We start from the raw sequence: 27,344 nt of genomic DNA on the forward strand, positions 1-27,344 counted from the left end.
GTGTTAGAAAAGGCAGTGGCCCTTCGCCAGCCCGTTGGGGAGTTCTTTAAAGAGGTTAGTGGGGCTCAGCCTTTGAGGCAGACAATCAGTTATTGCTAAAACCTTCCAGAAAGTTCCTCTGATTCTGGTGTAACTAGCTAATCTATTTCCTTCCTTCCTTCCTTCCTTCCTTCCTTCCTTCCTTCCTTCCTTCCTTCCTTCCTTCCTTCCTTCCTTCCTTCCTTCCTTCCTCCATCTGTGTCCTAGGACCTGTGTAAACCTCCAGGGATCTAGAAATCAATACAGATATTTTCTGATCTCAAGAAACCTACCGACACTCGGCTTGGAACCAAAGTCACAGTCACGTGGTGTGGGTGCCGCTTCTAGAGCAAACTCAGTCCCCGGGGACCGGAGGAATGTCAGCTGCGATCTGGGGCACCAGCCCAGGCCTGTGGGTCTGACTCCGAAGTCTGGGGCCTGGAATCATGTCCTCTCCCTCAGAGTGTCACCCCTCGAGGTGAGGGTGAGGGGGGAAGCATCCCCATCCGCACTAGCCTCTTTCGGGCAACTTAGGAGGCCCATCAGGCACTCGAGGAACAAAGGCCTATCTGCCCCTCCTCTGGGTCCGGCCCGGTGCTAGGCTCTAGGTACAGCAGGGACAGGAGAGGTCCCTCCCCGCCAGCCTGGAGCTCCGTAGAACGGGGAGTCAGTGGGATGCGCCTCAACCCTGCTTTGCCCTGCTTTGCCCAGGCTTAAAAATAAACCCAGGTGCTGGCCAGGCCCGGAGTGTGTGTGGCGGGGGAAGGGGGGGGAGTGGCGCAGGGCCCCAGAACCCCGGCTGGGGAGGCAGCAGGCAGAGCTGTCGGCTCAGAGCAAGCCCCTCTCATCAGCATGGGGCCCCAGCCTTCCTGCTTAAAGATCGCCTCGGGCGTTCTCTTAAAGATGCTAACGTTGCAGCTGACATTTGGGAGATCCTGGCAGGCGATCAAACCGGAGCTGAAAATCGGAGCTGCTGGGCGGGGGCGGGCACCAGGCAGCAGGGACCCGGCCGGTTAGGGCCGAGGGCACCAGGGCTCAGCAGCCTTCCCTGGCTGCTGCCGCCCTCCCGCTCCCTCCCGCCGGGCTGGGCATGCGGCTCTCTTCTGGGAGGACCACGGGGAGGGACATGGAAGGCGAGGAAGGAAGTGGGAAACGAATGCATATGGCGATACCTAACTCTCTTAGTCCCTTCCAAACTCTAGGTCATGGCCAGTAAGAAAAAAAATTGCCAAAAAGGAACAAAGCAGCATAGGGTGGAGGCTTGTGGAAAAGAGGTAGGAGAAGAAGGTTCCCGGTGCCAGTGGTACCTCCCGCTGTGGTGCCCACAGCTGCGTCACCCCCAATGGAGGGAGGAGAGTGCTCTCAGGAAGCTGAGGGCCCAGCGGGAGGGTTTAGGAGAGAAGGAGCCCCACTGGCCCCCTGCCTTGGACACTCTGGGCCTTCCACACACCTCGGCAAGCTTGAGCCAACTCCCTCCCCTTCCTTTATACCCAGTCTCCTTTCCACCCACCCACTCACCCACCACTATCCATCTCCCTCCACCCACTTCCCACCTACCCATTCATCTCTCCTGTCTTCTACCTAATCAGTTCACCCTCTGTTCACCATCTCTCTCATTAACCAATCATCTCCTTTATCTATCCATCCACTGATTCATCTACTCAGCCATTCATCCCCCATCCACACACCCATCCCTCATCCACCCCTCATCCATTCACTCAATCCCCCGATCTTCTTACACACCTCATCCCCCCCCATCCATTTACCTACCGATCCAAACGCCCATCCACTCCCCTCGCATCCACCCAAAGCCTGTTTCTCCAGCACAGGGAAGGCACACCAGCCCACTTCGAGCAGGCCAAGAAAGGCTTCCAGGAGGAGGATCATCTAAGCAGAGACGTGGAGAATGGGTAGGAGAGATCCAGGGGTCCACTAAGGGGCAAAGGGAGAGTGTTCCCCAAAGAGACAGGAGGCAAGAGACAAGACCTCTGGGCAAACATCAGGTCACAGTCTGGCTGTAGCTTCAGAGAGAGTAGCTTGCCAGAGAGCCAGGGAGAGACAGACCGGCCCAGGCACATGGGTCTGAGCGGGCCCCAGGGGCCAGGCACATGGGATTGTGGGAAGAGAAGTGGAAGGCACAGAGGGCCAAGTCATGGTTTTGCAGCTGTTTATCGCTGAGCCCTCCAAGTGAGCCCCTTCCCATCTGGCAGCCCTCCTCCAGTTCCCAGTGTGCTCATAGGTAGACCCTTCCAGCTCCACCCTTGCGGGCTTCTCCTTCTATGCATGAATTTCAGCATCTTGGGGTCAGGGCTGTGCCTTATCCTTCTTGATGTCCTGTCCATGGTATTTGGCCAAAATGGTAAAAATATGTGTCCTTGGCTGCTGCTGCCGTGACTCCCCAGCACCCCCACTAACATGAACAAGTACAGCAACAGAAGAATTCACAGAGGGACCCAAGATCAACACCAGTGAGAATCAGCAGAATGACAGTAAAATGTTTATTGGAGGCTTGAGCTGGGATATAAGCAAGAAAGATCTAACTGAATCTTTGTCATGATTTGGGGAAGTTGTAGATTGCACAATTAAAACACATCCCATCATCCAACTATCAAGAGCATTTGGATTTGTGCTTTCAAAGACACTGCTAAGCTGCTGAGAAGTTAAAAACAAAGACCGCAGACTTCCGGTCAAGATGGAGGCGTAGGTAGACACGCTTCCCCTCATTGCACAACCATAACAAGGAGCACAACTCACATCAAAACAAAAGACACCCAGAACTGCCAGAAAATCAAACTGTATGGGAGTCGGACAACCAAGGATTTAAAGAAGTCACATTCATCCAGACAGGTATGTGGGGCGCAGCTGGGGAGCTGAGACAGAGAGGATGCAGTGGCCGGTGGAATGGGCAGTCCCACATTCACATGTGGTGGATAAAAATCAAGAAGGATACCTGGGGAGCATGCAATCCCAGCCCCAGGCCAGACCACACAGCCCAGGGTTCCAGCGCCAGAAAAATAAGGCCTCTTAACTTCTGGCTATAAAAACCAGTAGGGGTTGGGACAGTGGAAGCAATTGATGGTCCCCTGGGAGAGTCTGTTTAAAGGTCCTGCGCAGTCCTAGTGTGCAGCAAACCCATCTGCACTGGGAACCGACATGAGGACAACAGCTAGAGGGGTGCCAGTTGCATATGGGAAGTGGGTAAAGTGACTAGAAGCAGAGAAAGTGCTGGGCAAGCCTCCAAAAGCCAGGCAGTGGCACTGTCCCCCTCTCCAAACCCTCCCCCACATACGGAGCCACAGAGTATTGAAGTGGGTTGCCCCATCCTGGTGAATACCTAAGGCTCCACCCCAAACGAGTTAACAGGTGCTTAAGAGAGGGAGTCAAAGCAGCTCTACCTAACACACAGAAACAAACCCAGGAAGGCTGCCAAATTGAGGAGATGAGGAAACATGGCCCAAAGGAAAGAACAGAACACCCCCCCCGTAAAAAAAAAAAAAAAAACCTAAATGAAATGGAGATAGCCAACCTACCAGATGCAGAGTTCAACACATTTGTGATAAGGATGCTCAGAGAACTCACTGAATACAGCAAAAGCATAAGGGAAGAAATGAAGGCTACATTAAGTGAAATAAAGAAAAATCCACAGGGAACCAACAGTGAAGGGAAGGAAGCCGGGGTTCAAATCAATGATCTAGGACATAAAGAAGAAACAGTCAACCAGAACAGATGAAGAAACAAGGATAATTTTAAAAAAAAAAAGAGGGAGAGAATAGGAACACTCTGGGACATCTCCAAATGCACCAACATCTGAATTATAGGGGTGCCAGAAGGAGAAGAGGAAGAGCAAGAAACTGAAAACTTATTTGAAAAAATAATGAAAGAAAACTTCTCTAATTTGTCAAAGGAAATGGACATACAGGTCCAGGAAGCACGGAGCCCAGACAAGCTGGACCCAAAGAGAATCACACCAAGACACATTATAATTAAAATGCCAAAAGTTAAAAGGAGAGAATCTTAAAAGCAGCAAGAGAAAAGCAGACAGTTACCTCCAAAGGCATTCCCATAAGACTGTCAGCTGATCTCTCAAAAGAAGCTTTGCAGGCAAGAAGGGACAGGCATGAAGTATTCAAAGTGATGAAAGTCAAGGGCCTACATCCATTTACTCTATACAGCAAAGCTATCATTTAGGGAAGGGCAGACAAAGAGCTTCCCAGACAAGACAAAGTAAAGGAGTTTATCATCACCAAACCCTTAATATACGAAATGTTACAGGGACTTATTTAAGAAAAAGAAGAAAGTCAAAACTATGAACATTAAAATGACAACAAACTCACAACTATCAGCAACTGAATCTAAAAAGCAAAAACAGAAACCAACTAAGCTAACAACCAGAATAGAAACAGATTCACAGAAATGGAGATCACATGGAGGGCTATCAGCAGCGAGGGGAAGGGGGTGAGTGAGGGAAAGGTACAGGCATTAAGAAACATAAATTATAGGTACAAATAGACGGGGGTGGGTGGGTGTTAAGAATAGCATAGAAAATGAAGAAGCCAAAGAACTTATATGCACGATCCATGGACATGAACTAAGGGGGAATTGCTGGAAGAAAGCTGGGTTCAGGGTGGAGGGGAGCAAAGAGAGAAAAACTGGGACAACTGTAAGAGCATAATCAATAAACTATACTTTAAAAAATGCTGCTAGTTCATAAGGTTTTGGAGCTGAAGGGACCCGAGCTGGATGGCACATTGACAGACCCCCCCCCCCCCAAGAGCCAAAGCTTTAAAAGGGAAGGGACCCCCCTGAAGGTTTTTGTAGGTAGATGAGCCCGGTTACTTCTGAAGGACAAATTAAAGAATACTTTGGAGACTTTGGAGAGATCAAAAATATTGAACTTCCCATGGAAGGAGGGTTTTTTGTGCTATCACGCATACAGAGGAGGGGCCAGTGAAGAAATGGTTATCAGAGCGGTCCTGGAAAGTGTGAAAGCAAAGTTGCCCAACCACCAGGGTGTATAGGCGGCAAGAGCAACAACCAAAGGGGGACGAGGTGCTGCCGCTGATGGACGGGGTGCTGCTGGGGCTGAGGTCGGGGCCAAAACTGGAACCAAGGATTCACTGACCATGAAGATCAAGGATGACTAAACCGGTGTCACGCATAGGGACAGGGATGTGCAGGTGACAACGAGGGTGGCGATCGCCCAGACAATGACCGGCCACACTAAAGGGGGACGTTGAACAAACCAGAGGAGATTGCTAAAGTAACGTGTCTTATGGGATGACGTTGAAGACTGGCCTTCTGCTGCTCTAAGATGGTTGAGGGAAGACTTCCGCAGCCCACTGTCCACAGCGCCCACTAGTTCCCTTTATTTTTATTTTTACTTTGTCCTTTGCTGTCTGTGTTATGATTCAGTGTGGGTCTGTGTTTATGCAACTTTTATTTGCACGATTTCATGTTAAACCTCAAATAAGTGCTTCCTTATGTGATTGTTAAAAAAAAAAGTATACTCTCCCCCAACCTTTCCCTTCTCCCCTGGGAGACCCTTTCCAAACACCCCATCACCCTGCCCTGAACCTGGGGTGTCATCCTCACCCCCTTCCTCTCTCCCTGGTGCCCCCACCATGTTTAATCAAATAGCGGAAGTTCCGCTGCAGGCACCCCCCACCCCGAATCGGCCAGGTCTCTCCACTTGCTCAGCCATCAACCCCCTCACTGCTCTCCCAGCCCCCAGGCTCGCTCCCCACCCGGGCCACGTGCATGGGGCAGAGAGATGTTCCTCACGTATCAGCTTAACCCTGTGTTCCCTTACTTAGACCTTTCATGGCTCCCCACTGCCTTTAGGCGTCAGTCCGACGTCCCTGTCATTGTTTCTAAGGCCCCTCCCAGGTTGGCTGATGCTGACTTCTCTGGGCTCTGGATTCACCCCTCTAAGACACGAGGTCCATCAAGTACATTGCTGTACTTGAACGGAAGGCCCCTACCGGGTCTCCAGCGCCACAGTTCTGGCTCCAGCCACCTGCCGAGAGACGTTCTGTGTCTTCCACTCCCTGCTCATCCCTGCACTTGACTCCGCTTGGACCCCGCACTCTGCCCCCATGAGCCAGGGGGCAGTCCCATGTTCTCGGTGCCACCCCCAACGCCTGGCCCACCCTCAGGTGAAAGAAAATATCGCTAAGAGCTACAAGGATATCTGAGTTTACGCCCCCAGGCCCCCCTGCCCAGATCTGACCATTTCCATTTGTTATTTGTGCCTTAAACCAAAGCTTGGCCTCTCTCTGACTACACAACATTTTTACTGATTTTATGGCCGTGGAAATGCTCTTCCTGTCTTCGCATTCACAGGAAAGAGAGAGCCCTGGCCCTGACTCAGAATTGGATTCTAGCTGGAGGCGTCCTCTCTGTGGCAGGCTCCAGGGAAAGGGATTATCTGTTTGTTCCTTGACCTTGAGCAGGAGCTGAGGCAGCCAGAAACTGGAGAGACGGGAGCTGGGAGAGGGAGGGGGCGCAAGCCGGGGCTGTGGCCCCAGGACCAGCACTCTGGCCCGAAGCACCGGCCAGGTGACGGGCAATGAGAGGAGAGGGGGGAGACAGGCCCCGCTGCCTGCACTGCGGACGACCAGATGAACTTGGTCCTCTGAGGTCCCCAGGCTGCACTGGCTGCCTGCCCCCACCCCGGTTCCCCTGGAAACTGAACAGAGCAGGTATGCAGAGAGCTGGAGGAGATGTCAACCACCCAGGTAGGAACCGGATTGCCATCCACACGGAGGCCAGCCAAGGCCGTTACAAACCCATCACTTGGTAGAGGGTCTCAGGCCAAGTGCCTGGCCTTGAGCGCGGGGAGCCTGCAGGGGAGGGCAGTGGTGCCTTCAGGGGCGAGCAAGGAAGAAATAAAGAAAAGGAGCCCTTCCCAGAAGGGGTCTTTGTCCTTCTTCCCCCGTCCCTGTGTGTGGCTGGAACCTAACCCATTTACTGAGCACCTTCTGTTTGCCAGTGTCCTGTCTCTCAACGAGCCAACCATGTTTTCTCCGACTGGACTGGAGGCAAACTTGAAGTGGAGACTGTTTGTTTCCTCCCAAATAACCTCATTCTATTTTTTAATCCTCACCCGAGGACATGTTTATTGGCCTTACAGAGAGAGAGAGAAACAGATTGGTGCCTCCTGTATACACCCGGACCGGGGATTGAACCTGCAGACTTTTGGGGTACAGAAAGACACTCCAATTAACCTGGCCACTCAGCCAGGGCCCAGATAACCTCGTTCTTAACAAAAAAAGTAAAACATGCTTATTGTAGACCATAGAAAGTAAAGATAAGCTCAGTGAAGACAATAAGGCCTCTTTCATTCCTTCGCCTTGGGCATGAGGGCTGATCCCCGCCGCCATGGGCTTCCAAATGCAACCTTTTTAAAGGCACCTGTCCCGGTGTCTAATTCACACCCACAGCAATGATTTCCCCGGCCCTCGTCCTGCTGTCCTGCTCTCTCGCTAGAAGCTCCGGATTTGCATGCACCCCAGTTCTGAACCACTGGTCACCCGCCAGTGGGGCTCTTCTGTCCTGTCCCTTACTTCCCAGATACCTACCCCGACCTACACTCAGGGGCCAGACCCTCGTCTGTCCCTCCCAGGCAGAGTGAGTGGCCCGGAGCCCAGTCTCTGGGCCCAAGTCCTGGCCGCCTCACTCGCCAGCTTTGTGGCCTTTGGCCAGTCACTTGACCCCAGGCTGCCCAAGGGGTGGTCCTCAAACTGCTGCCAGCCCAGGCCCTGTTTGTTGACATGACGAGAAAACCCCCAGAGACTGAGAATAATCAGAAATGTTCCTCTCAACTTGGCGCTCCCTACGTCCAACTGTGTCTGCGTACGTGACAAACGCATCATTCCCGGCAGGCTGAACATGTTTCTCCTGAAAGTTCCTTCAGCACGGATAGCTGGAGAAGCAGAGCCTTGACCTGCTCTGCTGCCTCAGTTTTCTCCTCCGTGAAATGGGGAAACGCTGCCCCCACACCTCCCCAGGTCCCCGGGGACAGTGAACGAGTTCACCCACGGGAGACCCCCGGGGTGGTAGCTGGGCTTTCCAAGCTCTCGTGACATGTCAGTGTTGCTGTGATTGTTGTGCGTCGCCCCTCTTCTGCATTAAAAATACCAACTTCTCCAAGGAGACGGGAGGGGAAGTGGACCCAGGTCAACACGTCCCACTCCACCCGCATCCCTGAGGCCCAGCCAGCCCTCTGGTTGTGCCTTGAGCCCGCCCCCAAATGCATACGGTGAAGTCCTAGCCCCCAGGACCTCAGAGTGTAAACGTATTTGGAGATAAAGTCCCACAAGAGGTAATTCAGTGAAAATGAGATCATGAAGGTGTCACAGCAAGAGTGTGGCTGTCCACCAGCCAAGGACACAGGCCTCAGAAGAAACCAACCCTGCCCGACACCTTGACCTTGGACGTTCAGCCTCCGAGCTGTGAGACGAGACATTTGTGTTGTTTAGGTCACCAGGCCTGTTGTATTCTGCCAGGACGGCCCGGGCACCCAGAACTCAGTGGGGGAACAGGAACCCGGTGACCTGCCCTGCCCTTCGGGAGGAGGAGGAAGGGAGGCGAGTTGCAGGCACCGCGCACGGTAATTCTGAGTCCCCCAGGTGGACGCCGTGAGGGCCGCCTGGTCCCAGGCAAGGGCAAGGCTCTTCAGTTCGTCCCCACTGCACTCCCTTGGGGCTGCTCCCAGCCCCCCGTTCTCGGTGGACCCTGGGTTGTCCTCTGAAAGGACCTCCTTTCCCGTGACCTTCTGGGCCACATCGATGAGGACCCCAGGGCCCTCCTTCGGGGCCGGGCAGCTTCTTTCTCTGCTTTCTCCCCTTTGGGACCCAGACATGGGTTTTTTTCCCCTTTTCAAAAGATATTTTCTGTATTTATTTTTTAGAGACATGAGAAGGGAGGGAAAAAGAGCCAATGTGAGAGAGAAGCATGTTTGGTGCCCTCTCACGCACCCTCATCTGGGGTTTGAACCTGCAACCCAGGCGTGTGCCCTGACTGGGAATTAGACCTGTGACCTTTCGCTTACCGGGACGATGCCCCACCCACTGAGCCGCAGGGGGCAGGGCCCAGACATGGTTTTAAGTCAAGAACGGCCGCAGCCTCTTTCGGCCCAGGCTGGCATCTCTCCTAACCGTGCGACTGCCTTTAGAGCTTTCCTGGCTTTCTGGTTTTTTGTTGTTTTTTTTTTCAGATTTTATTTATTTATCTTTAGAGGGGAAGGGAAGGAGAGAGGGAGAGAAATATCAATGCACGGTTGCCTCTCGTGCGTCCCCTGCTGGGACTGGCCTGCAACCCAGGCATGTGCCCTGACTGGGAATCGAACCACCATCCTCTGGTTCGCAGGCCTGCACTCAACCCACTGAACTACAGCAGCCAGGGCTGGCTTTCTGGTTGTTTTCACTCCGCTCCTCGGGCTGGAGCCACTGCCTGTGGCTTTGCAGACGGACCTCGGACCTCAACTCCACGGCAGACACCCTGAGCTCACGGCGGGTTAACAAAGGGTGCGATGCCCACACCCCGTGTGCTCTGTACCCAGAGGCTGAGTCTTAAAGGACTCTGTCACACAGGGCGTTTCGTAGCTGTATTTTCTTTCTTAAGTCTAGAATTTTCTTTATTGGCTGTGTGGAGCACCCACTTTGAAGGGTCTCTACGGAAAGTTTGAAATGCACAATGAGACCTCTCAGTCATACATTTTGGGGACACAGACATAGTTAAATTGAAAATTCATGTCTGCTCCAAGATCATATCATGTATTCCAAATGCCAATATGTCAGAAGTGTTACTAAAATGTCATTTGTAACTCAAGTTTTGCAGAATCAACCAACTGCCAGGGGCAGGGACTGTGTCTGTTTTGCCCACTTGTCATGCGAAGAGAGAGCTGTTCCAGAAATGGTCCTGGGTTCTCCCTCTAACTGTCTGGGAGACAGACTGTTGGAGTGGAGGTGGGGCTACCGCACTGTGTTCCACTGGGGACGGGACGCGTGTACCCAGGCTTAGCTTCCAGCTGCTCTGCATCTTCCCGGGGGCTCCCGCCTTCCCCCACTGAGATGCGGGCGGAATCGCTCTTTGTTCCTCTTTCATCGGACAGCGACGAGAAATGTTTTCACTTTTCAGCCCTGCACATCCAAAACGTCTGGGTTTCCTCCTTTCTTTTCAGCCCTGCGCACAGCCCGGCCCATTCCCTTGGGCGCTAATCTTTGTGCAGTGGTGTCTGGTGAAAGGCGGTGTGGAAGTTTGCCGGGGCTGTTGTAGCAAAGTACAACCGCAGCGTGTTGTCTCCCGGTTCTGGAGGCTGGAAGTTCCAAAACCAGGCGGCGGCGGGTTGATCCCTTACGAAGGAAGGCTCTCCTCCAGGGCTCCCTCCACGGCTTGCAGGCAGCTGTCTTCTTCCTGCGTCTCCGCACGCCTACCCCCGCCCCGCCCCCAGACCCGACTGTGTGCGTTTCCTCTTCCGGTAAGGACGTGGGTCCGGTTGGATTGGAGCCCACCCTGATGACCTCGTTTTACCTTAATTACCTCTTCAAGGACCTCATCTCCCACCGCAGTCACATCCTGAGGTCCTGGAGGTTAGGGTTCCAACATAGGTATTGGGGGACATGATTCAGCCCCAAACATGCAGCGAATAGCAACCAAGACACGCTAGCCATTTCTACTGCCCAAGCCCCTCAGCGAAAGCCGGGAGTGCAACCCAGTATCAGCTTTGCTAGATACTGTGGGCAACAGTCTTCCTAAATGCTTCCCGCTGGGCAAGGTGGGCCACCAGCTTTCCTGCCTTTGATAAGGGTTTCCTTGCCACCTGCTAGGTGGCCTTCCAGAGCCCATGCTATTTAATTGTTGTTGTAGCCACTACTGCTAGGTACGATTTCAGCGCTGGTCAGGTTTTGCTCAGGTTTTGTCCAGCTTCTGCTGGACACTGCTACCTGGTCACTTCGGCTTCCATTTCCTTAGTCAGATGGCTGAGCAAATCACACGGCCGAGCTGGCACCCGGGGACGGGGAAGTAGGCTCTGTGCACGGGAGGTGCTGTGAGTCCCTGACCTCGGGGCAGAGGGTTACTGGAAACAAGGGCGTCATCTGCCACAAGTGTCACCAGTGTTCGAGATGGACTGTGTGTGGGCTCAGCGCCCCCAACTTCCCTCACACCCTTAGCCCTTGACACCTGCTCTTCACTCCATTTTGTAGGTGAGAGACCGAGGCTCTGAGACGGAGACTTGTCTGGTATCACAAACGAGGCCTCCAACGTCCTTAGAAAAATGCCGAAAGTCTCCAGGCCTCTCAGACCTCCCCCGGGGCCGGCCTCTTCTCGTGCTGGGAGAAGAATGAACACTGGGCAATGGAGGGCCCCATGTCTCTGAGCTGGTGGGGTGGGGAGCACCAGCCAGGAGCACACCCCACCAGGGTGCTGGGAGAGTCTGTTGCTTGGGGAGCCTGCACCCCACCTTCCAGCTTAGATCCGCCTCGGCCTCCGGGCCTTGCAAATCTAGGAATTCTGCCCGCGCTGTGCAGGGCTGAGGGAGGGCGGGGGGAGAGGGAGAGACAGAGCCCACTGCCCCCCGCCCCCGACCCCAGATCGCCCACTCACTGGGCAGAAACTGCTCCCGCTCCAGGTACCTCTGGGGGGGGCCGGTATTGAGCACTTCCTGGTTGGTTTGTTTGAGGGAGAGAGGGAAGGAAGAACTTAAACATTTGTGTGGTCCTGTTATTATCCTCATTTCACAGATGGGGAAACCGAGGCCCAGAGAGGATAAAGAGACGGTGGGGATGGACCCAGGACTCGGCCCAGCCGGGACAGTGGCTGTGACCCCTGGACATGAGGCTCATGTGGACCTGCACAGGAGAAGGCTGTGGGGTGGGCCGAGGGGGAAGTGGCCGCAGAACGGGGTCTTTTCTGCTCCCGGGGCTGTCCGTGGGCCTCCCTAGGCCACCCAGGTCGGCGGCCGGTCCTCCAGTGCCAGGGAAGACGGAGGCGCGACAGTGGTTCTGGGGCAGGGGGACATGGTCCAGGGGTCCGAGATAAAGGGGCAGGGCCTCTGGCAGGGGTCAGAGGGCAATGCACAAAGGATGGTGTGAGAAGGACACCGCCACACAGGACACACACGCCGTGCACACTGCACTCACACACCCGCCACACGTGCACACCACCAGCTTTCTCTTGGTTCTGGCACTCGGAGAAGGTCCTTTTCACTGCAGGTTTTTGGAAACGTTGTTATTAGGAATAATAATACAACAATGACGAGGACAGCCAGCCTTCACGGGGACCCGGCTGTGTCGGAAACTGGCCGAAGTCTCCGCGGTGGCTCCCGGCCTGAACCCTCGCAGCCGCACTGCGAAGCAGGCGCTGCGCCCGCTCCCATTTCAGTGATTGGGAGGCTGAGGCTCTGAGGACTCGGAACCTGGAGCCGATGTCACTGCACAAAGGTCAGCCTGGCTCTATGAGCCACACTGTGACTGTCCCCTTTGATGCACAAACAAAACTGAGAACCAAAGCCCCAACTCACTGAAGACAGCTCTGGGCTTCCAACCCCCACCCCCATGCCAGGAACTTAGGCTCCATCTGTGGGCACGAAGCTCAGGACTCCCCTCTGACCCATGGAGACGCCTGGAGGGAAGAACGAGGCAGGTAACCGGGGACACAGAGGGTGCTACTGCTCCTTCCTCGTCACACTGGCCACACCCACCTCCTCAGGGAAGGGACGCTGGGAGGACTGGGCGGCCCTGACTGGGTCCTGTCCCGGAGGTTTCAACACCCCCAGGCCCCGGGTGGCCAGGCGCGGGCCTCCCTGTGGGCTGAGGGCTGGGACACAAGGAAACACTACACAGCCACAAGAAAGAATGAAAGAAGAGTCTAATGTACAGATTTGGAGAGGAGACTGTAATGTGTAAAAGAAAATAAATCAGCCCTGGCTGGTGTGGCTCAGAGGTTGAGTGCCAGCCTGTGAATCAAAGGGTCACCGGTTCGATTCCCAGTCTGGGTACAGGCCTGGGTTGCAGGCCGGGTCCCCAGCTGGGGGCACGTGAGAGGCAGCCACACATTGATGTTTCTCTCCCTCTCTTTCTCTCTCACTTCCCCTCTCTAAAAATAAATAAATAAAATCTTTTAAAAAAAGGAATAAAAGAATATAAATCACCAGCCAGGATGGAGAGCTCTGCCCAACTTTTGGGAAAGGCAGTATTTATATGTGCTTGCATCGACAGGGGAATCCAGAAGACTTCATGGTATTGAACTCCTGACACTGATTATCTGGGGAATAGAATTGCAAGGTGTTGGGAGAGAGGTAATTTCACTATTTTCTTTCTACCTTCTGCACCGTAAAAATGAAGACATCTAATTTTTGTAATTAAAAAGATAAGCATTCCTGGCCAGCATGGCTCAGCTGGTCGGAGTGCCATCCCATAACTGAAAGATCGTGGCTTTGACCCCCGGTCCGGAAGTGCACAGGAGGCAACCGACTGATGTTTCTCTCTCTTCCTTCCTCTCTCTCTAAAAGCAACGCAAAAAGTGTCCTCAGAGCCCTGGCTGGTGTGGCGCAGTGGATTGAGCATGGGCTCAGAACCGGAAGGTTGCTGGTTTGATTCCCAGTCAAGACACATGCCTGGGTTGCAGGCCAGGGCCCCAATGGGGGCCAGGTGGGGGCCATGTGAGAGGCAACCACACACTGATGTTTCTCTCCCTCCCTTTCCTTCTCTCTAAAAATATATAAATAAATGAACTCCTGCCTCCCTGGCTTTCCCACCCCCCGCAGGGGCAGCCCTGGGGGTGGGAAGGGGGGGTGGCAGGGGGCAGCTTGGCATCCAGCACATGCTCGATGCGGGCATACAGCTGACCTCCTTGTCCTGGTTCCACCAGGGTGTGACCTTGACCGTGTTATTCTCAGTTTTCAGGCCTCATTTTCCTGTCTCTACAGAAAGGGGGCTGTCCTGGGAGTGTCCTAGCTCCCCAACATCCAACGTGGAAGCCAGGAACTGCTGGGAACTGCTGGTGGAGAGCTCTCCAGAGCTGGGACAAACTTAGGGGTCAGGGCTCCTTTTGGGGTGATTGAGGAGGTCCCGCAGATGACCCCCAGAACCCTCAGTTTGGCAGACCTGGCCAAGCGTGGCTCCCACCTCCACCCCTGGACCACCCAGAGCCCCATTGGACCAGGCTCGGGCCCTGTGCCCTCCAGAACCAAGACACCCTTGCCCCGCAGAGGCAGCCCCCACCTCAGCCGGTGCCCAAGGTGCCTCAGAAAACCCCTCTGGCATTCCTGCCCAAACGCCTGGCCCCAACTCCCTGCTAGGTGAGCAGAGAGCGAGGGGAGAGGAGAGAGTGGAGGGAGCCGGCAGGCACGAGAGGGAGAGAAATGCAAATGGTTTTTATCCTCCTTTCTTTTAAATGCTGAAACCAGCCTTGACAGCCTCTGAAAATAAATGGCACTGACTCGCTGGGATTTCAAATTCCGTGATTAAGGGCTGAGGCAAATACTTTTTCCCTGCCTCCCTCCCTCCGCCCCCGCCCTCCTTCTGTGGGCTGATAGAGCGGCGCGCAGGGCCGGGGACAGCTTTTTGCGAGCCTGCCAGGAGCTCTGATACGCAGCCTCCCGCCGCCCGCAGCGCTTCTGCTCCGATTCCTGGGCTGTTTATCAGGAGCGCTCACACTGCCGCAGCGGAGAAAGCAGCTTTAAATCCCCTCCCAAGTCTCAGCGGGCCCCTTCCTCGCGCCTGCATGCCACACGCACACACGACGTGGACAAAAACACACAGCCTTGTAGGCACAAAGGCACAGGGGTGCACATATGCACAACACACAAACACGCACGTGTGCACACACTTGAACACACACACACAGCATTGTGGTTGCACAGAAGCACATGTGCACACGCACAAGGCCCACACGTGCACATGTGCACGCGTGTCCACCTAGCCTCGCTGGACCTCTGCCCGCTGTCCAGCCGAAGTTGGGAGGATGAGAGGAAGGGGAGAAAACAGGAGCAAATGCACAGAGGAGGAGGGGCCGGGACGAGAGAGGCCTCCTCCGGGCTCCTGGTTTGCAGGGGCTGCCTTCCAGCTCCAGAGGGTCCCCTCTCCGTAACGGCTGACACTCCCCCGCCCCCGCCTCGGGGGTGGTGGCTCGGCATTCTTCCTGCACAGATTCTGCCAGTAGCAAGGAGTCCCGCTACCCCAGGGCCAGACCAGCCACAAGTTGTACCTTCTCGGGGTTTGTATTCCCCCCAAAATGAGGGACTGACACAAGACAGGACTCCCTGTGGCCACCAGGCAGAGTTGGGGGGCAGCTCCTTGGCTCCTTGGTGAGGAGGCTGCTCCCCTTTTCCAGGTCTGAAAGCTGGGGTTCAGCAGGCATCGCAGCTGGGAAAATGGACAGTCACAGTCTGGCAGTTCTGGGGGTGGTGAGACAGAGAACCCTCCCCTGATTCTGCGAAGGCCACTGCTGTGTGGACACGAGACCCCCAGTGACCCACCGGCCACCTGGCTGCGGGGCTCACCCTGCTGATGGACGGTGATAACAGGTGTGCTCGGGTACCAGCTAGAGAGGGCTCCGCTCGCCAGGGCGGCCACTCCTGGGGAGCTGACAACTGGCATAGATGTGAAGCGAGGCCCCCCTGGGGTGCCCACGGGCAGGGTTACCAGCTCCCAGCGACAGGAAAGGTGGGAGCAGCCTTCCTGGGCAGCCTCTGACGGGCGCCAGTGGAGGGCTCTGGCAGGACCTAAGGACACAAGGCAATACCGGCGGCCTGGGAGGGGAGAAGGCTGCTGGTCCTGGCTGGCTCTGCAGAGGCGGAGTGCCACCCGCCCTCACTCCCCCGTGCACACACCTGAAGTCTGTGTCTCCCGGTGGAGAAGCCTCCACCGGGAGACAGGCAGGGCAGCTGAAGGTGCACACAGACACTGCTCCGGCTTACCAAACCCAGTGCCATGCTCCACGAACACACCTGGTGGAGCCCTCTCTGTGAACGTTCCCATTTCACAGAGGGGACAAGCTGAGGCTCAGAAGCGGGAAGTGACTTGCCCACGGTCTCCTAGCTGGGCAGAGGCAGAGTTAGGATTCAAACCCCACATTTCCTCACTCTGCCCCTCAAGGTAGAGACGATGCAGAATCCTGTTTGTTCTTTATGTGCAAAATTACTAGGCTGAACTCTTTGTAAGTGCGGATGGTCAGCCATTTCAACCCATAGAATCTTTCAAAATCATGCAGGACAAGTACATCCGTTCACTTCTGGGTCAAAAGCAAAGCAACGCCAAGTACCACCGGGCCGTCCTCCCTCCTTCATCAATAGAAGCTTTGTGGCTGTCTCCTGTGCCCTGCAGTGGTCTGGTCCAGCTGGGGGTGGGAGCTTCAAGGAGGGCTGGCCTCCGGACAGAGGTGGGGACTCTGGCACCCAGAGGGGCTGCATTCCCAAAGCCACAGAGCAGGGTGGTTTTCAGACTGTCCCTGGAGCCTCTCCCTTATACCTCCTCCTTGTAGAGGCTGAGACTCTGGACTCCCAGTCAGATTTGTACTTTGAATACACAATAAATGATATTTTAGTTTAGGTATGCCCCATGCAAATACTCACAAAGAAAACTTATTCACTGTTTATCTGAAATTCACATTTAACTGTCTGTTCGGTATTGCATCTGGCACCTCTATCAGGGCTCCTTCCCCTGAAACAGGCTTTTGAAATCGGGTGCTCTTCAATCTAGAAACCCAACAACAGGCAGGCTGGTATCCCCAAAACTGGGACCGATCTGGATAGATGAAGGAGCCTGAGACTGAGGCTGACCTGCCACTTAAGGAACTGGACACTGGGGAGCACAGTCAGCCATGAGAGTCCAGGGCTCCACACGGACTGGAGGGTGGGATAACGTGAAATGAAAGTTCAGATTTTCTAGAAAACTACCTGTATAGTCTCCCAAACACCTTTCTTCTGGCCTTCCTCTATCACAGAGTCCAGAAAATTGAAATACTCAATTTCTCAGCTTCCCTTGCAGCTATGGTAGTCATGTGACCCAGTTCTGGCCAATGAGAGGAAGGCAGAAGATCTTGGGGAAGGTTTCTTGTCCTGAATTAAAAGGCAAAAAATGTAAGGGAAATGTACTTCATCCTGCTCCCTTCTTTCTGCCTGAAATGTGGATGTGATGGCCAGAGGTGGAGCAGCTGTCTTAGGACCTCGAGGTGTCCCCAAGTGTCCCCAGTGCTAGGCGCTCAGCGCCGGCAAACCTTTCCTAGATCTTACAGCATAAGGGACAGCGTGAAGTCTTCAAATGCTCCTTTTAGGGGGCAACATTCCTCCATTTGAAGATCATGTCCTTCCTACTGTTTGTTTTTTAAAATCTAATTTATTTCATGAAATGAAGTGGTAGTTGATGATGGGATTTTTAGTGTGCATTTTTGTTTTGTTTGTTCTCATTAACATCCTTTGCTAGCAAAATTAAGAATTGGCATCATGCTATCGGTCCCCTGAGTTTTCTTTGGAAATTATTTTGGTCTCTTAAACCCAAAAGCTTAGGGAATGTGCCCAGAAATCCCTCAGTTGACTCAGACACCCAGGTCCGGCTGGGAGGAGAAACACAGAGAGGAGGGGCAGCCTCGGCGAGGGCCACGGATGGCCCAGGGCCTGCTGGTCCAGGTGCCTGCACTTCGGGCCTGGCCTTGGGAGCGCGTTCCAAGCCTGCTCCATGCCTCCTGCTGCCCCCACCCCACCCCGTCCTGCAGAGGCAACCCCAGAGGAGCGGGAACAGCTCATTCCAGCTCCCCAGGAAGGGGCGCCCCAGCACGCCGCGCTCTGGAGGCCTGCGAGGGTGTGTTCTGGGCTTGGCCCGCAGACCTGCACACCTGCTCCAAGGCCAGGCGTCTCGGCAGGTCCAGCCATGGACAGCCACACTCAGCCCAGCAAATGCCCGAGGTGGCCAGGGGTAGCAGGAACCCCTGGGAAGAGTCCAGCCCTGCACGCTCCCCACCAGCGGCCCTGCCAAAGGCTCAGGAGACCCCGCCACCCACCCATCGGGAGAGAGAGGACCCAGGAGAGAGCGATGGCAGGAGCGGTGGGCTGGGAAACTGCTCAGCCAGGAAGATAAAAAGCGAGCAGTGTGCTGCACGCACAGCATTTTAAACCGTGCAGCTCCCACGGCGCTGCCCTAACAAGAAGCAGGAAGAACTGCGGCAGGCAGGGGAGGGGGGTGGGGGAGGGGGCAGAGAGTTCGGCCTGGTCTCTGTGCCCTGCTGCCACTCTGGGGAGCGTCCTGCCCCACAGAGACCCCCGGAAGGGTGTTTCCACCCTGGATTCCTGGGCTGCATGTTTGGCTCACACTAGTGATGCGGAATGGAATGGGCTTGAGCATCTGACCATGTGTGGGAAATGCATGGGGACCACGGTGGGTCGTGCCCGTGCCCATGAGGCCGCACACCACGCCCACGAGGTCTGAGGCTGTTTCAAGAAGACTGCCACACCCTGTCCCAGCCCCACAGGTGTGACAACACATGGTCAGGCAACAGCCCTCGGTTCCCTTCTCACGTTGAGGGCTCATCCCCTGCAAGGGCGGCCAGGGCTGGGCGTCACAGCCACTGCCTAAATGAGCCTGCGTCTTCCAGCCTCATCGTCCCCTCATCCCGGCCCCAGCTCCCACCCAGCCAGCTTTCATAAGGCGGCAAAGAGGATCTGCTGAAGGTCTGGCTGGCGCCTGACCGTGCTGAGTTCAAACCCTAGCTCTGGTTTGCTGGTTAGAGAAATGGCTAATTCCTTCCAGAAGTTTCCACTGTTTCCATGCCCACCAGGCTCCCCTCCAGCCCCTGCCCCTGGGAGGCACCTCCAGGTCTCGCCGTTTACAGACGCATGGGTTCCACTTGCATGAGAGAGGGTTTATCTTATTTTTAAAGAAGTTGAGGCCACTTGATAATCAGAGCCCTCGTGGTTGGAGCGAAGAACATCCTGGGAAGGGGTACTAATCAAGGCGCCTTCAGGACATGCAAATGAGGAGAAAGCTCAAGTGATTAGGGCGTGCTGGGGCCTGGGGTCCAGCCTTTGTCCCCGTCTGAGAAGAGGGGTCCAGAGGCCTGGCTGGGGGTGGCAGCCAAAGGGCTGCCATGGGGGCTGGGCAAGCGGAGGCCACAGGAAGACAATCACACAAAGGTGGCCAAAGGGCCTGGTGGCGTGCCCACGGGCACCCTGCTGGCCTCCTGCCTCCCCGTCAGCTGCAGAGCTGGGGGGGCTGCTTTGACAGACCCCTCCGCTTGGCCGGAGGGGGCCTCTCTTCCGAATGATCAGAGAACGGTCAGAGAGGGTCATTCTGGGGAGACAGGCCCTGGCGGGGAGTAGGGTGTTGGCGATCTGGCAGCATCTACAAGGTGAGAGATGACCCTTCCCCACAGGAACCCAGGGGTCCCACGCCTGACCTAGGGCACCAGGCAGTGCACACATAAGGGTGCCCTCTTGGGGGTGTGCACTGTCCTGAAAAGCGGGAACCAAACAGCGTCCCAGCAGGGGACGATTTGATCTGCCAATGGGACATGTGTATGACGGGTTTTCCTTTCCCCCTGAAAGATGATGACCTAGATGTGGGAAGAGGGCACAACACACTGTTCAGTGACGGGGAGAAAGCAGGTTGCAAAACACTGGGTGCTCCTGGCTGCTGTGGCTCAGTGGATTGAGCACAGGCCTATGAACCAAAGGGTCACTGGTTCGATTCCCAGTCAGGGCACATGCCTGGGTTGCAGGCCAGGTCCCAGTCGGGGCCACGTGAGGGGCAACCACACATGGATGTTTCTCTCCTTCTCTTTCTCCTTCCCTTCCCCTCTCTCTAAAAAATAAATAAAATCTTTAAAAAAAATACATTGGGTACTGAAGCCCATTTTTGGACAAAAAAATAAAAATACAAGAGATATCTGGACGTATCTGGAAGGAAGGGTAGTCACAGAAATGTCAACAATAGTTACCATGGAGAGGGTAGATTTCAGGTTATTGTTATTTCTTCTTTTGTATTAATTTTTATCAAGATGAACATATACCATACTCATAATCAGTAAAGCTATTTTTATTCTTTTTAAGAAAACTGCCCTATTGCTTGACCTCAAGCCCCCCCAGTCCGTTTACTAGGAAATAAAGCATCGAGTGGACAGTGAACGTGACACCCACCCGCCTCCTCAGGGTCAGCCTGGCGAGCCCCCTTTCTACCACCCAAGGAGCCCGCGGGCCAGGGGCTGGGTCCCCGTCAGGCTCTCTCCCTGCCCCACGCCGTCTGTGGAAGACGCAGACCACCCCGGGGCAGTCGCCCCGTACAGGGTGTCGGTACAGAACCTCTGTAATTCCAGGTCGCTTCCCCTTAACCTTAACCCCGGGGCCGAAGGCATTTAGGACATGGAGCTGTGTGCCCCTCATACGGGGCACAAGTACATGTCAGGCGACGCCCCAGCGCAGCCCGGCCCCCACAACCAACACATGACTATCTCGGCGATGACACGCACTCAAGGTCACATCCGGGGGATAAATAAAACTATGCACAGCTTTCCCGTTATTTGAGGTCAGGTTTTGCCTCCGAATGAATCTGCCACCATCTCATAAAAGAACTTTGGATTTCAGACGTCTTGCTGATTTCAGAATTCCAGTTAGGAGACAGGAGCCGGATCAGAAGCGGGGCTGGGGCTGGTTGTTTCTCTCTCTCTCCCTGCCTGGTGCCCGCGCCCCCCCCACCCCCCACCCCGGCGGCAGGGCAGGCTTTGTGGCCCGGCAGCCCGAGTCGTCTCTCGGGCCCTGGCCTGGTTTCATGCTCTGTTTTGCCATCTTGAAATTCTTAATACAGTTTGGACAAGGGCCCCTAATTCATTTGCAGGGACAGTAAGACCCTGCAAACCACGTGGGCAGTTCTGCTGGTATCCAGAACGAGGCCTGGAACAAGGCAGCCGCTCAGTAAGCACTGAGTGAATGAATGGGTGAGTGAATGAATGAATGAAATGTCATCCCTGCCCCACCCTGCTCTGCCCCTCCCTTTCCCACCCGCATGGGGAACCAATGTCATCAGTGTCCTGAATGGCCCACTGGCTGCACAGCTTGATGTCCATGGAGATTCTTGGGGCACCCAGACCCTCATTCAAAATTGGACAGGGGACATCTGAGCTTCTGATTTGTACCCCAAGTGATTCAGACACCCAAGACACTGAGAACCAATCATAAGTTTGTTCTGGGGGCAGCCTTGCTCTCTGCCCCCCCCCACCTTGTTTAGCTGTGTGATCTTAAGCAGGTTGCCAGACCTCTCTGAACTTCCCAAATGCCCAAGGGGTCAACTCCCACCCTAAAGCCCTACCACTACCTCGCCAACTGTCTGCAAATAAGCCCCTTCCTGCCAGCTATCAGGGAGCTCCCTGGGGGCAGGCGGGCTTGTCTGCTGACTCTGTCCGGTCCCCTGAGCATCCCTGGCACCCAGCTTGGGGGGACCAGGCCAGTGAGGGGCTCAGGAAAGACTTCCTAGTGTGCCACAGAAGTGGGGCTGTCGTTACTGGTCCCACACCCTCCTCCTGGGGCGGTGGCAGCAGATGAGCCCCGCTGGGGCCTGGAATCTTGGAGGCTTGCAGGCTGGAGGCTGCGGCAGGAGGGGAGGAAGGCAGGGCCTGGAGGATGGAGTCCAGGCACGTCCTGATACCAATTAAGGCGGCTCTGCGCAGGGGGGCCTCGGACGGCATTTATCAGCCTGCCAGGGAGGGGCTGGCAAGCTGTCCTCCGGCTGACGGATTAGACAGCGGACAATTAGGTTTCAGGCAGGCGCTCTCTCTCTCTCTCTCTGTCACACACACACACACACACACACACACACACACACACACACACACACACACACACACCCCTTTCCCCATCAGTTTCCAAGGCCTATCCACAGAGCCCAGCTGTGTCCCTGCCCAGGCCCCAGTGGTAGGGACAAAACAGACATGGAGCCCCCACTCCTCAGAGAGAATAACCAGGGGCCCCCGCCTAGCCCTGCACCCGCAAGGACAGTGGCTCAAGACCCCACAGTCCATATCCCAGGCATCACTTCCAACTGGATCAGGAGTGGGTAGATTCTTTTTATTTATTTATTTTTTAGGGAGAGGGGAGGGGAAGGAGAAAGGGAGAAAGAGAAACATCTATGTGCAAGCGACGCCCCCAACATCAATTGGTTCCTCCCAACTGGGGACCTGGCTGGCAACTGAGGCATGTGCCCTGACTGGGAATCGTACCGGCGACGATTGGGTTCACAGGCCGGCGCTCAGCCCACTGAGCCACACCAGCCGGGGCTGCAGTGGGGGGTTCTCGAGAAGCCAGTGTGCAGGCGCTGACAGCAGTGGAGGTGCTTTCTAAGGCTGAGTGTGGGGTGAGCCTGAGTCACCTGGGGACCCCCTTCCTTCCCAGGAAATTGCTTCTCTTTTGACCCGTGTGACTCAGTGGAAGAAATGTGTGAGCAAAGACAGAAGAAAAGTCTTCAAGATTCTAGAACGTTCCACACAGCAGATGCTCTGGGATGAGTCGGGAGCAGAAGGGACACATGACCCAAGTCCTTTGGGAAAGGGGCATCGGGCAGGCCCCTGCGAAGCCCCCACCCAAGCTGCAGACCACATCCGTGACCTGGTCCACGGGTGCCCCCGCCCTCTCCCTGGGGTCTCGGACGCTGTGGCCACCAGTGGCAGGACCTTCCCACTAAGATCGTCTCACCTGACACTCATCAAACTCTGAGCTGTGCTCATCAACGTCCCTGGACTCTCCGCACCAGCACAGAGGGCACTGTGGCCGCCCCACGGCCTGGCCCAGACACCTGGGTTCAGCCTCACCTCCTCACCTGACCCACCCTCCTCAGCCATAATCCTCCCACTTGCCCCCCCCCCCCCCCCCACCTCCCAGCCAGCTCTCAACCCCGGCTCTCCTCAGTCCCAGGGCCGCCATCTCCCGCCTGGATGCCCCACCGGTCCCCGTCTTGGCCCTTCCCCCTTCATTCTGCCCCAGCCACAGAGCACTCCCCCAGAATGCCCCTCGGCCCACAGCTCCCTGCTCTGAGAGGCCTTCCCAGGCCCCTCCACCCTCACAAGGAGGTGCAGCCTGCCCTCCCCACCGCTTCCTTGGCTCCACGCCCTCGAGGGTGAGCTCCTCCGTTCATTTGGTTGCTCGGTTGGTGTTTGCTACCCTGCCTCTCTCACCGGAATGTACTTGGAGGGGGCCCAGGGCAGGGCTCAGCTCTGCTTTGCTCACCCTTTGCACCTGGAAGCTGGCAGGGACTTCCAGGTGACTGCGGGGAAGTGAGGACAGGAGATCTGCCTGCCGGCTGCCCAGCCCCATGGGGGCTTCGTCTTGGAGACCACACTGGTTTCCCTCGGTGCCTGAGCCTGCGATGCGCCCGGCTTACCGGCAGCTGCGGCTCCCCCCGGCCCCAGCTTGGATGTGGCTCCTTCCTGAGGGCTCCCGACTCTCCAGCTGGATCAGTCCCTCCCTTGGGCTGATTACAGCTGGACAGCCACTGAGTCCAGGGGCCAGTTCACGTGTCTGCCTCCCCCAGCCCACGGTGGGCTTCCGGGGGGCTGTCTCCGTCACAGTGCCTGACACACAGTAGGTGCTCAATAAATGTTTCTCACAAATGAATGAGCCCAGAACGTCACTCTGTCCCCAGCCAAGCCCCTGCCATCCTCCAGCCCAGTCCACCCTCTGCCCGGGGCTCCGAGGGTCCAGAGGCCAGAGTGGACGTGACCACGTACCTGGCTCAGTGACACAGATGAAATGTGATCCAGGGCTGCCTATCACGCCCTGTACGGGTTCAAGGGCGACTGGGATGACTGGACTTTGAAGGGCAGGAGGATGGGTTGGGCAGAGACTGAGAAAACAGAGCGAATGTCACTGTCGTTAATAAGAAACGACACGCCGGACACTGTGCTGGACACTTCCACAGGTCTGCGTGTTCGTTCCCGGTCACGAGCTTTCCCATAAACAGTTTCGACCCCACCCCCCCTCTTCAGATGAAGGGTGGCAGAAGGGACCTGAAGCCACGTGCCCAGGATCACATAGCTCCAGGTGGCAAATCCAAATTCCAACCCAGGTGTGGCTGCTGCCAGGGACCCCTGTGCCATCACCTGCCATGCCGGCATCGGGGGGCAGGCAACTCTGCAAGCAAAGGCACAGGGGTGGGGTGAAGCCGAAGGTGGAGGCGGAAGAGCCCCAGGAAGGCTGTGAGAACTAGCCCCCCGAGCCAGAAAGCAGCAGCAAAAGCCTGGGGGAGCAGGTAAGGTCGGTCACTGGTTCTCCCTGGGCCTCAGTCTCTGTCTGTGAAATGGTGACATCATGGCGCGTGTGTGGTACTGAGGGCAAATATCTCTAACGTGCTTAGAACAGAGAAAGCGCGATATGAATGGTTTTGAATATACTAATGGGGACACAGTGGGTAGGAGTCCAGGCGGAGGGGCTGAGGGGCCTGCAAGGCGTGTCTGGACAGGGGGGCTCAGCGAGCCCTGGGCAATAGGAGGCGGCACGTGGTGTCCTGGGTGGGGTGGGGGTCACGGCTTCACTTTCCCCAGCCAGTGGCTTAGGCAGATCCTTGGGGAGCCCTGGGACGGCTCCATGGGGTCACCAGAACGGAGGGCAGCGGGCTTTGGAACCTGCCCTGGCCTTTGCAACCTGAGCTGCCCGCCCCCTGTGGATCCAGGCTGGGAGACGGAATAGTGTCCTCCTCCCCTGCACCCGGATGGGCACGTGGGCACCCAGGCTCCTGGTCAGCCCCCAGGGAAGGGAGAGCAGGTCGGACAGTCCCCTGAGGATGGGTTAGTGGGGCGGGTGAGGGGGTGAGTCCACCGTCAGGACAGACCACGGTTAAAGTAGAAAATCATGAAACACCCTCAGCAAAGGGGTGGCCTCAGTTCTTGGCAAGGTGTCAGGGCTGGGATTTTTTTCAGTCCTGACTCTATAATTCACTCACTCATTCATTCACTCATTCACTGAACAAACGCATGCTGGGCACCTACCAGGCCCCGGGCCTGCCCCGATTCTGGGGTATACAGCTGAACACACGGAGCCGTGCCTGTGCTCAGGGGACAGACAGATGACACACTGAACAGGCTTGCTGTAGCTGCCATAAGAACACCGGAGGAGAAGTGCAGGGCGCCGCAGAAGTGGGCCAGGCCCCGAGCTCCCTAGGAGTCCACATCGAACCCACCCTGAAGCACACTAGGGGCTGTCTGTGAGGCTTAGGCAAATGCTGCAAGTCTCTGAGCCCCGGCTTGCACATCTGTGAAATGGGAACTCACTGTAGCTGGCGCACCGCACAGGATCGGGGAACCCCGGTAAATCTGTTAGTCCGAAGCAATGAAACTCGGTCTTTTAAGAAATGAGTGCTGACTTGCTCCGTTAATTCCTCAAATGGCAGGGTATTGTTAAGTCCAGAAGGCAGAACAATAATCTGGGGATCAGTGACGTCTACCCAGGACCCCCTCCACACCAAAGTCAAAGGCAGAATTCAAGGCTATTGGATCCCCACCAGGCCTGTGGCCAAGCCACCTGGTCTTTTGGGGTCCTCTGGCCCAGGGCCCTCTCCTCCCACTGCTTTCAGACTGCACCTGCAAGTGCAGGTGCACCCCTCACCTCTCTCCCTCTCGCCTCCCTCCACACAGTTCCTCTCACCACCCCCAAAAGGAGGAATCCCAGCCGGGAAGGCCAGAGTTCTGTGGTGCCCGAAAGTCCCCTCGTGGATTGGGGGTGTCATTCTTGCTTCACTACAGCTCCCCCAACACACCACCAACCCCAGATATGGAGCTTCCACAAAGCCCTTTTATTAAGAAGTTGGTCAATCTTCTGCTAATTAAAAGAAATTCTATGCCACATTAAAGGCAAATTAATTTTCAGAGCTGCTCAGGAAACATCACCCGGAAAACGTGCAGCCCCGGCCCCCTCTGCCTGCAGTCCCTCTCCCCCACCCCCTCCCTCCTCTACCTCCGGCCAGTGCAGGCTGCCGGGCGGCGGTGGCAGCAGCAGCAGCAGGAGGATCAATGCTTCCAGCCGGGTAGGGAACGGATGGACAGTCATAACCCAGCTGGCACAAGCCGCTTCTGGTTCCTGGAGGGACCCTGCTCGCTCAGCCCAGGAGCTCTGGACCCCATCCCTCCCCAGGACCAAGACCAGGTCTCCCAGCCCAATCCCACAACCAAAGGCAAGCCTTTTCTCAAAAAGGAGTGTCCTTCTTTTGCAGAAAAACGTGGTTCCCAAAGCTTGTTGTTACCAGGCCCTGTACTCTCGGGCTGTCTCACTGAGCCCCATGGCAGCCCCTGGAGGGGGTACCATTGTCCCCATTTTGCAGATGAGCAAGCTGAGCCACTAAGTTTCTCTCCTGAGGTCACAGTTTCTAGGGGCAGGATGTGCCCCCAGGCCCCCTGACTTTGCACAGCTAAACCCGCAGTGGTTCTTTTTACAACGTTGAGGATCTTTTCATAACAGAAAATAGGGGCAGGGAATTGCTGTGTCTGCATAAAAACAAAGTTCATTGGTTGCACTGTTCAAGGCGAGACTTACCTGCTCCCTAATCACAAGGAAGCTGCTGCTTATTGAGAGTCTGGTATGTTCCATGAGTCTGGCTACCCTGGACAGTCATCATCGCAACAAATCCTCACCAGCGCATGGGGCTCAGAGAAGTTAGGTTCCCTGCTCAAGGCCACACAGCCTGCCTCCACCTTGGTCACGACAATCTCCTGTCTGTAAGGTCCAAGTTTTTCCATTTCTTCAGAGTCAAAGCCAAAGTCTGTGGGTCTTCTCCTCTCCTGGCAGGGCAGCAAGCTCCAGAAAAGAACACTGGGTTCACTGAGTGACTCCTCCCTCTCTGGGCCTCAGCTTTCTCATCTGCAAAATGGGAGGGCTGAACTCAATAGTGGCCTAGACTCGTCCAACTTGAGCATCCCGCTGCGGCCCTCAGTTTGGGCCAGATGGCTGGGAGCAGAGCCTCCGGGTGGGTGGTAGTGACAGCCATTCCCCTGGCAGAATGGGGAGGCCTGGCTGCCTTGGAGTGAAAGGCAGGAAGTGGCCTAGCAGCCAGACAGGGATGCAGTGAGAGCCGTGGGGACGAGGGCCCAGCGGAGCTGGCCACAGAGCGCTGCCCTGCTGCCCCTGCACTGTAGACAGCCCACAGAGCAGTGAGCGGACCGTCCCCTCTGACCCCAGCAGCTCCTGCGGGACCTGGGAGCCTGGCGCCCATCCATCCCCTGTTCTCCGTTGCTCCCCAGTCCCCCGAGATGGGCCAGGAGTTGAAGGCGGTGGAGGTGTGCAGGGGAGGGGCTGAGGGGGTGGCGGGGGTTCCGCATATCCTGCCCCCAGGTAAAGTTCTAACTTGAAAGCCCCAGCA

The 27,344-nt window shown here is 55.9% G+C and overlaps 1 pseudogene; it reads left to right on the forward strand.

Annotated features, from left to right (window-relative positions):
• The first annotated feature begins 894 nt into the window (after positions 1-894).
• LOC119065128 (heterogeneous nuclear ribonucleoprotein D-like) lies at positions 895-11,072 on the forward strand (annotated as a pseudogene).
• The last annotated feature ends 16,272 nt before the right edge of the window (positions 11,073-27,344 follow it).

The sequence above is a fragment of the Artibeus jamaicensis genome, unplaced genomic scaffold (genome assembly GCF_021234435.1).
Source record: "Artibeus jamaicensis isolate MK-2021 breed Jamaican fruit bat unplaced genomic scaffold, CSHL_Jam_final contig_471, whole genome shotgun sequence".
Lineage (NCBI taxonomy): Eukaryota > Metazoa > Chordata > Mammalia > Chiroptera > Phyllostomidae > Artibeus > Artibeus jamaicensis.